This window comes from Callorhinus ursinus, unplaced genomic scaffold (genome assembly GCF_003265705.2).
Source record: "Callorhinus ursinus isolate GAN/ISIS: 27379988/994484 unplaced genomic scaffold, GSC_fseal_2.0 scaffold1, whole genome shotgun sequence".
NCBI classification, from domain to species: Eukaryota; Metazoa; Chordata; class Mammalia; order Carnivora; family Otariidae; genus Callorhinus; species Callorhinus ursinus.
Window position 1 is genome coordinate 95,502,051 of NW_027397063.1, and position 11,060 is coordinate 95,513,110.

Sequence of the window (11,060 nt, forward strand, 5' to 3'; positions counted from 1 at the left end):
CCATATATTGTCTATTGCAAATAATGCTGCAGTAAATATAAGGGTGTATATATCTTCTCGAATAAATGTTCCCTTTTTCTTTGGGCGAATACCCAGTAGTGGAATTCCTGGATCATATGGTATTTCTATTTTTAATTTTGGGGGTAAACTTCCATACTCTTCTCCGCAGTAGCTGTACCAATTTACATTGCCACCAACAATGCACCAGAGTTCCTTTTTCTTCACATCCTCACTGACACTTGTTATATCTTGTTTTATTGATTCTAACCATTCTGACAGGTGTGAGGTGATATCTCATTGTGGTTTTGATGTGCATTTTCCTGATGATGAGTGATGTTGAGCATCTTCTCTTGAGTCTGTTTGTCATCTGCGTAATGTCTTCTTTGGAAAAATGTCTATTCAGGTGTCCGACCCATTTTTTAATTGGATTATTTGTTTTTTTGGTGTTGAGTTGTGTAAGTTTTTTATATATTTTGGATATTAACCCCTTATTGAATATCTCATTTACAAATATCTTCTCCCAATCAGTATGTTGGCTTTTTGCTTTGTTGATGGATTTCTTCTCTGGGCAAAAGCTTTTCAGTTTAACTTAGTCTCATTTGTTTATTTTAGCTTTGCTTTCCCTTGCCTGAGGAGACATAGCTAGAAAAATGTTGCTAAGGCCAATGTCAGAGAGATTACTATGTTTTGTTCTAGAAGTTTTATCGTTTCTGGTCTCACATTTAGGTTCTTAAACCATTTTATTTGCACTTATTTTTGTGTATGGTGTAATAAAGTGGTCCGGTTTCATTATTTTGCATGTAGCTATCCAGTTTTCCCAACACCACTTATTGAAGAGATTGTCTTTCCCCCATTGTATATTCTTGCCTCCTTTGTCATAAATTAACTGACCACATTAAGTGTGGGTTTATGTCTGGACTGTCTATTCTGTTCCTGCACCTATGTGTCTGTTTTCGTTGGAGGAGCATTAAGGATAGGTATAAATCAAAACATAAGATAATATTGAACTCCAGGGAGGAAAAAAAGTTGTATAACAAAGGAAACATTATTAGTGCATGCTGCATGCCTTAGCTGGGTATGATATTTACAATAATCACAAAGTGTTAACTTTGAATACTGATTTAACCAAATATTATGATATATTTATGTTGGAAGAATGAGGAGAACAAGGGTGCTAAATCTTCATTTTCATAGGAAGAAGTCAAGAGTTTATATCTAAATCTGAAAAGTCAATACGGAAGCATATTATTCAGACGCACATAAGAAAGATCCAGAAGAAGCAGCTTAGCCAGTTGAAAGTGATACTTCCGTGTTTCTGATGAGTAGGGCCATGTGGGAAATGGTAGTCTGTCAGACCACAGGGAATTTTTCTGGTCAACAAATCCCAGACTTCTGTGATTCTTTCCCCCTAGTTCACTGGGTTCAGCCAGAGTCCTCCCTTGAGGTTTGCCAAGTGTAAGCTCTAAGGAACACACAAACGCACACAATGAACTTCATTTGAACTTTGTTCATCCATTTTTTCTGAGCCAAAAGTGTCATAACAAATAGGGGAAGAGCCAGAGCCCGCACAGATAGGTGGGGTGTTAGTACAGCAGGTCTAATCCCTGAGCCTCTTGCATCTGTGTTTGCTATTGACATGAAGAACTATGAGTGGCTTCACTAGCCACCCCAAATACCAGGCACTCAGTACATGTTTGAATGAATGAACAACAAATGAACCCATTATTTTTCATACATTGTGAATGCCTATAAACTAGGACTAACACTATTTTGCCTCTAATGCTTCTTTCTGATTCACTCAGATTTAATGGCCTGTTGTGTGTTTTGTTATATATGAATTGGGCACCTCTAATGTACCAGGAACACTCCTTCCTTCAAAGATTACAATCTGTTTGGGGAGGCAAAATGTGAATAAGCAAGTTTAAACGTACAGCCACAGATAGCTGAGCAGTGGGTGCAAAGAAGCTACTATGGGATTTGAACTCATAACCTGAGTATGGGTCTGGTTCAGGGAGGTGTGACTTTCCCAGTACTGGGTGCAAAGCCCCTAGGGTGGTTTCCAAGCATTTTGCCCACAGTGAAGACGGGAAGATGGGAAGAAAGTGTCATACCAAGTAACACTCTTGTTGACAAAAGTCAGCAAAGTACAGATTTGGTTGGTATCCCACAAGCATTCTCATCTTTGCGTTAGTACTTTCACTCTAAAGAATAAAAATAGCAGTTCCTCTGGTGATGAAATCTCACCAGTCTTTATTTCCTGCCATGAGAGAGGGACCACTGTTTGCCTGTTCTGCTCACTCCATGACTGCAGATGTCAATTGATTTCCCTCATTTGGGTATTTCTTCCCACTGGAACAATGATCAAACCATTTTTTTTTAAACATTGTATTTATTTATTTGGCACAGATTGAGAGTGAGCACACAAGCAGGGGGAGCGGCAGGCAGAGGGAGAAGCAGACTCCCTGCTGAGCAAGGAGCCCGATGCAGGGCTCAATCCCAGGACCCTGGGATCATGACCTGAGCCAAAGCCAGATGCTTTACTGACTGAGCCACCCAGGTGCCCCAAATGATCAAACCATTATACAGGAGTAGCTAAGAGAATTTTCACTGCTTTGGGCTCCTTTTGGTGTTTTCTAATTCTGGAACTCTATGTCTTAACTCCTATGTTCTCCTGTGGCATCACATTCACTGCCAGCCCCACCAATTCACATGAGAGTAGCCCCTTCCATGTTCTAGGAGGAATATCCTAATAGAGCAGAATTCTTTTCTCACTCTGCACTTCAGATTTAGAGGTTCAGACCTGAAAACATAAAGTCTTCATTTCTTTAGCTCTGGCTACTTTACTTTTATTTACTTGTATAGAATATCTTATTTACTTGTATAGAATATCTTATGTTTTGACTTTTGATCTATGTATTTGACGAATGTGAACAGTACAGTGTTGTTGTTAACTCTTAAGAATTGGTAGCCTATATTTACTGTATTTTATTCAGAAACATTTGGATTGAGTTCTGTCACTTGCTAGAATTTTCTTCAGTGCTCAGATATCTTTATGCAATTTGTAAAACTTCCACGGCTTGAATTTCAAAGTTACAACAGAACATTTTACAGTTATCACACTTAAGCTTTCAAAGTCACACGGGAAGTTATTATGTATGCTTTTGGAGTTCAGTCTAGAAAAAATTAAGAAAGAACCTCAAAACAATAGCCTTTCATTTTAAAAGAGAAATCCAAAAAATTCCGGCTAAAACAGTTGACACAGAGCTAACAAACCTAACCATGTCTATAACTTACACCCTCTAAGAGTTTGATGCACAGTTGGAATTTTCTCCTTGCAGAGTCAGTATATAGCATCCATGAATTATTTATGTGATGATTGCACAAAAAAATGAACAGATGAATTTTTCAGCTCATAGCACCCCAAGAAAGGCATTGATCAAAGATAAATAAGACTTTCAAATATGAAATAGAAATTTGTTTTCAGCATGATTTTGTAAAGGCTGTTTTTTTTTTCTTTTCCCAACTGGATAAGTGCCTATTCTTATCTTTAAAAAGTTTTAAAAAGACATGTTGGAATAAAGGTGATACTGATATGCTTGATAAAAAAAAAAAGATACTGAGAGATGCAGTATGCTCTCAGTTTTATAAATATTTCTTTTTAGCAAAATGCACACCCTTGGCATTTAAATGTCCCTGCCTTTGGGAAATAAGATAATTACAAGAGGAACTGAACCTTTAAAAGGCCCTTAAACTCTATAGGATGGTTGCTACTGTGTGTGTAGAGTGCATAGTTCTAACTATGTGCATCCAGAACAAAGCCTGGCTTAGAGAAGTCCCTGGGTAAGTATTTTTAGATGAATGAAAAAATCAGAACCGTTCATCTGATGGCCATAAGGTCATCTTACCACAATATGAGAGTATTGGAGAGTTCTATTTTGTGTTCTCTTCAAATCTACTTGGCCATCCGGCAAACTTACATAGATTCTACCTGTTTTGTTTGAGGCTGCCCTGGGAACCAGCTTATATTGATTAATCTAGTGGCTATATGTCTCGAGTGTAAGGGAAAAGACCTCTCTCCTGGCTCTTTCCAAATAATCTTTTTCATAAGGCCAGCTCTAGGAAGATGGGGTTCCATCTATCACTTTCCATGAACTATACAAGCCGTTAGCATGGTTTATCATATAGAAAAATCTGTGTAGGAGAAAGCAGCTGGAGGTTTCACCTTAGAATTCATGGGAAGAAGGTCCCCAAAAGCCCTGCCCCAGCCATGCTCCATTTAAGGATTCTGTTGTAGCAGCTGAGCACCTACTATGTGTCAGTGGGAAACAAGACAGACACAATCTCTGCTTTTAAGGAACTTGCAGTCTTGTAGAAGAGGCTGGAAGTTATAGAGTCCTATGGGGCACCTGAGGTACACTTGGCCCAGACAACCACAGAGAGTGTCCTCCAAGAACTAAAACCAGGTCAAAGCAGGTGGACAATGAGAGGGTTCCAGCAGGGAAACAGCAGGTGTGAAGGCTCATAGGTGAGAAATGCTGTAATGTATTTGGGCTGAGCCTGGAACAGAGAAAGCAAGAGGAGGAAGTAGCTGCAGATGAGAGAGGGTGAGGGAAGCAGGGGGCAGATCACAGAAGAATCATGTTAGGAGGTTTGGGCTTTATCTTGAGAGAAATGGGAAGTCACTGAAGTATTTTAAGCAGGTTAGGAACATAATTATATTTGCATTTTAGAAATATCAGATAGTGACTTAAGCCAACAGAGCAGCAGTGGAGATGAAGAAAAGCAACAGAATTTAACAGTCTTTAAGGAGACAGAATATACAGGGAGGAGGAGATGGATATGATGGATGAGAGGTGGGGGAAGTCAAGATGAAGCTGCAGGCTCCTAGAATTAACAGCTGGGTGAACGGAGATGCCATTCCCTGACCTAGAGCTCACAGAAGAAGAGCAAATTTGGAGAAGATAGATGATTGATTCAGTTTGAACCTGTTGAATTTGAGTTATGTGTAGGACAGCCAAGTATAGATAAATGTCCATTAGATGGTTATGTTTTGGGTGTAGAGTTCACCAGAGAATCTGGGCTGAAGGCAAGGATTTGTACAGTATCAGCACAGAGATGGTAACAAAAGCCATGGAAGTGGATGAGAGTGTGTAAAAGGAGAAGAGAAAACAAGAACAAAACCCTGAGGAGCACCAATATTTAAAGGCAAGATTAAAAAGGGGGGGCGGGAATCTATAGCATAGATTGAGAGGAAACAGCCAGAGAGGTGGGAGAAAATCCAGGAGTGTGGAGTCACAGAAACAAGAGAGCTAGAGTTGTCGGTGTGGGTGGACACCATTGTCCAATGAAGCTGAGAGATTAAGCAGCTTAAGGGTGGAAAAGTATATGTTGGATTTAGCAGCAAAGCAGTTGTTTTGAGTTGCATTGTGTCCCCCCAAATTCATATGTTGTTTAACCCCTAGTACCTCAGAATTTGACTGTGTTTGGAAACAGGATCTTTAAAGAGATAAGTTAAAATGAGGTCATATGGGTAGGCTTTAGTCCAATATGGCTGTTGTCCTTATAAAAAGATATTAGGACACAGACACACACAGAGGGAAGGCTATGTGAAGACACAGGGAGAAGGCAGCCATCTACAAGCCAAGAAGAGAGGTTTCAGAAGAAACTGACCCCTCCAACACTTCGATCTTAGACTGCAAACTTCCAGAACTATGAGAAACTAAATTTCTATTGCGTGAGCCACCCAGTCTGTGGTACGTTGTGGTGGCAGCCCTTGCAAACAAACACAGCAGTCATGGTGACTTTGATGAGAGGAGATGCTTTAAGAGTAGCATGAATGGGAGTTCAGGTGGCAGGAACCAAGGAGTGAGCAGGTGTGAGGAAATGTCCAACAATTATAGGAAATGATTTCAAAATTCTGCCTGTGAAGGGAAAGAGCAGGTCTGGGTGATACCTGGAAGAAGCTGTGGGTCAGTGGAGGGGAGTTGACTAGTTAGTTGTTGGATTAGTTAGTTGATTTTAAAGTGATATAACTAGTCATTAATAGCTCTCCAACTAAAGAGTCAGAGCATACTTCAAGAAGGTCAGTTTAACATTCCAAGGCTAGAGTTTAACCAAGACCAAGCTAACACATCCATTCTGGTCAGGTCCCTAGAGCAGCACTCTCCAATAAAGTAGCCACTGGATGCACGGACTTATTGAAATTTAAAATAATTACAATTGAATAAAATTTAAATTCAGTTCCTCACTCACACTGCCAACTTTCAGGTGTTCAATGGCCTCAAATGACTAGGGCCTATCATATTAGGCAGCACAGATATCATAGGACATTTCCATCATCATAGAAAAATCAGTTGGACAATGCTTCCCCGGAGTTAAATTGTTAAGTGAAGGGCTGGTGCAAACTCCACAGTGTCACATGGTACAGTTTTGATGAATAGGGGAGGGTCAGCAAGAGATGCATATCATTCCCCATTTCTCCTTCCCCAGCCCCTGCCAACCACCATTATACTTTCTGTCTTCATGATTTTGATACTCTAAGTACCTTATATAAGTGAAATCCTACAATATTTGTGTTTTTGTGACTGGCTTATTTCACTTAGCATAATATCCTCAAGGTTCATCCATGTTGTAGCATATTGCAGAATTTCCTTCCATTTTGAAACTGAACAAGATTTCACTGCATGTATATACCACATTTTGCTTATCCATTCATCCATGGGTGGACACTTGGGTTGCTTCCATGTTTTAGCTATTGTGAATAATGCTGCTATAAGTGTGGGTGTACAAATATCTCTTCAATTCTCTGCTTTCAATTATTTTGGGTCTATATGCAAAGTGGAATTGCTGAGTCATATGGTAATTTTATTTTTTAATTTCTTGAGGAACCACTCTACTGTTTTCCACAGCTGCTTATCATTTTACATTCCCATCAACAGGAGTTCCAATCTCTCCACATCCTTGCCAGCTCTTTCTTTTTCTTTCTTTCTTTCTTTCTTTCTTTCTTTCTTTCTTTCTTTCTTTCTCTCTTTCTTTCTCTCTTTCTTTCTCTCTCTCTCTCTTTCTTTCTTTTCTAATAGCCATCCTAATGACTGTGAGGTGGTCCTACTGGCAGTTTTTTGAAAACTCTAGTTTTAATATGTCCACCCAAAACTGACCACAGAGCTGACCAGACCAAGGTCTGTTACCTCAGCTCAGGCTACCAGTAGGGCTTGCTGCAGCCCGTCATACTGAAGGGGCCTATTAAACCATCTGGATATTTTCCAGCTGGAACATCGGTCTACTTGGGCACTCAGACTAGAACTACTAGAACTACACTACCAGCCAGCTCTCCTGGGTCTCCAGCTTGCAGATGGCAGCTCTTTTAATGATTCCTTATAAAATTCATGACCTGCTCTCACTGTCCTGACCTCAGGCTGCTCAACATTTTCATCTAATTAGTTTTCTCTTCAAGAATGGGTCTTACCTCTGCCTGGATCATCACCTTAGAAAGGACACCCCTGAGCTCCTATGAAAGGTCCCTTGCAGAGAGCAGAGCAGCCTATCAGTGATCCACTGGGGAAATAGAGCATGGGGCAAGTGGAAGGACATTCCAGACAGACTGCCTTTGTGACATAAAGGGCAGGTCAGAAGGAAGTACCCTAATGTGCTACCCTCACCTTAAAGCTCCATATTCCATTGTTTGTCCCTCCCTACACATCAGAATTTGATATCTTTTGTTTTTTCAAGAGAACCAATGCAACAATTTTATTTACTTTTCGATAAATTTAAATCCTTGAGGGGTACAACACTGCAAGGATTCTATGTGCAGTGGCCTTCGCAGGAAGGCCGCTTCATGGTTTGGCAAGAACCCTGCCACTGTTCACATGGCATGAGTTATCTTTCTCCAGATCCCTGTGGTTTGGTTTGGTTTGCCACCAGGAGTCACTGTGTTGTGCTTTATGCTCATAAGCACATCTCTTGCCCAAGTAGAATTCAGTTTCACGTCAGGCATAAACAAAGACCTTCAATTTTAGAACGAGTTCTCTCTCTGATTCTGGAGACACTGCCAACAAAAATAGCCCTGGACCATAGCCTCCCTGACATAGTTACCACTTTAGAAGTCCTATTCCCAGCAGGCTTCCACAGGCTCCAAGATGATGGACAGAGTAGATTTGATCTCTTTTGATAGCTTGAGAATCTCTCTCTAATTAGAGAAGGACAAAGTACTTTTTCAATACAATTGGTCCCTAAATAAACTGTGTTGATTGCTGAATCTAAGACATAGTGTAGCCCTAAATCTTACTCAGATTCCTTAAAACTAGCTTTGATTTGTAGGTAGATATCATATTATTTTGTTGTTACTATTTATTATCTTGTGATGAAAAATTAACACTACAAAAAAGTAATAGTTCCACTAATAATTCTGCCAGAGAAAAATAACTTCACTTCTCCATATTATCGTTTGAAAGAGCATATCATTTTACATTGACATTGCCTCAAAATTCATAATTAATCCCAAAATGATGTAACTAAAAGTTCTGCAGGTCAGTAAAGAAGAAAAGAGAAATGATTTTCATAAAGTATTAAGATTGCTCAAGGTATGGCCCAAAGCCATGCCCCCTTGGGCTTTGTAGGATCATTTTCTCAGGCAAAGTAGAGTTAGGATTGGAGAGAACTCAAATGGGATAAAAAGCACATGGGGTAATAGCAGGACATGGGAGTTATGATTTAGGAGGCCTCCTGACCCTTGAGTCAGTAATAACAATATTTAGCACTCCTGGGGTACTTTTGAACCCTTGGAAGCCTTTCAAAGCCCTACCATAGGCCCAGGGCACTGAGTGCCTGAGAAAGGTTATTGCTACAAGTATCATGTAACCTGATGTCCTTCACGCTGATGGACCCATTGTGGGGAGGAAGAAACCAATACTGAGGGTCACATGTTACAGTCACTCCCTCCTCACTGAACTCCTCACTGTGCCTGTGCCCGTATGTGCACAGCAGGGCAGCCAGAGTGACTCTTTGCAGACCCAGTCTGAGTGTGTCACACCTCTGCTTAAACATTCAGGCCTCCCGTCAGTCTTAGAACAAAGACCAAATCCTAACATGGTCTTCAGGATTTGGTATTGACTCTTGCCCACTTCACCATCATCTTCCACTTTTTGCTCCTGCACACTGGTCTCTTGTAAGCTCCTCAGGCATTCCACAAGGGCACTTCCATGCCACAGAGCTCTGTCCAGGCTGTTCCCTTCCTCCCACCCCCACCCACCTTTTGCCTTGGCTCTTGGCTCACACTAGTACTTGAGATCTCAATTTAAAAGTCTGTTCCTCAATAAACTTCCTGCCCCAGACTAGTTTACCTCTCCTAGAACCAAGTATCTTTCCCTCAAGAATTTATCACATATGTGATTATGCAGTCATGTGTGTGATTTTTTGATTAACGTCTTTTTCTTCCTCTTGAGCTGTGATCTCCATAAGGGCAAGGCCCATGTATGTTTTGCTTACCATATTTTTTCCTAATGCCTGGCAGAGGTACATCATGGACTCTTAATGAATGCTTGATGCATGAACAAATGGTAGAGTGCTGCTCCATCCCTTATAAATATAATATTTGGGTTCACTCCCCAACATTCCAGCACAAGGTATAATCAGCATACAAACTTTTATCCAAAATCCAGTAAAAGTTTGTTCACACCTTATTCTCTGGAATTTAAGAGTATATTGATTACTTCAATTCGTGCTTCTCCATCCTTCAGAAGAAAGAAAATCATCATAGACTCATGGTACTAAATGGGATTCAGTTATTTTGACTGGGCATTTTAAACATTAGGCAAATGTCGAACAGTCTAGTTAAGATAACAGAACTTCCTAATTTTTTTCTACTGTTAGAGATCCTCTTCATGCCCCAGAAGTCTAGTGGAATACCACTTGAATCTTTATTCACCCTAATAGACAAAGAAATATCTCCTTGCTTTTCATGTGCTATTCCTTTGAGTGATTGTCTAGGAAATGAAGATCAACCATATGTAGCTCTGGTGCATTCCTCATTCTTCAGAGCTCTCTGTGTAGCTGATGGATACCAAGCTCCCTCTTCCCTGAAATAAACCACTCCCATTTCTAGCTAATTTCTTTATCTAAAGTGGTTTTTCTTCTCAATTGCTGTGGAGCTGTCAAGGAAAAGAAAACATGTTTGAAAAGAATAGCAAGAATAAACCAGCTCTGCCAGGGATTAGATACATCATAAAGACTGTGGTAACTGTGACAGGTGCCAGGACTTCTGTGTCAGTAGCCGTGGTCCTCTGGGCACCAGACTAACTAGCAAGAATGGGAAATCCATAATGTAAATCCTGCCCAGTGCCTGTTCAAGGCTATAATCCACTGTGGCTCCTGAGAAGTAGTTCTTCACTTGACCCACTTGAGGCTGCTTCTAGGTCAAGACCCCCATTTAAGGATCACAATCACAGTTTGAGGGGGCCTGGTTTCCCCTGACTTCTGTGGCCTCTCTCCTCTTCTGGCCACTACTCCTTTCATTCCCTGAGCCAAAGCCTTCGTCTCTTCTCTTCCCTCACATTATCTGTGGTTGGCCTATTATTGGGAAGATTCTCAATCGGCCTATCAATGCTGAGCCCCAGTTACTAGCAACTGACATCACCGTGTCAGTCCTCAAGGGCTGGTGGGGCTCATTCTTCATCAAACCCAATAGTTTAATCTTCACTCCAAGGAATGAAGAGAAGTGTTGCCTCTCAGCCCTGGAGAAAGTTGCCCTCACACCCAGAATGGACCAAGCAGCTCTTTACCATCCAGAAAGAAAGAAAAAAAAAAAACAATAAAATTTGAGTATTTGTTTAAAGAGAAAGTTTATATCCTGCTCTTCAGGCCATAATCCATTTAATACTCATAAATATCTCATAACCACACACACAGAAAAGGTGATCACATTCATTATTTTTAAGAACTCCCCATAGAAAGAACACTTGTTATTTGTATTTTGTTTAATGCTGAATTTATTAAAACCTACAGGTTTAATAAACAAAACTTTGAAAATCAAATTTTCTCATACATTTGAGCATTGATTATTTACT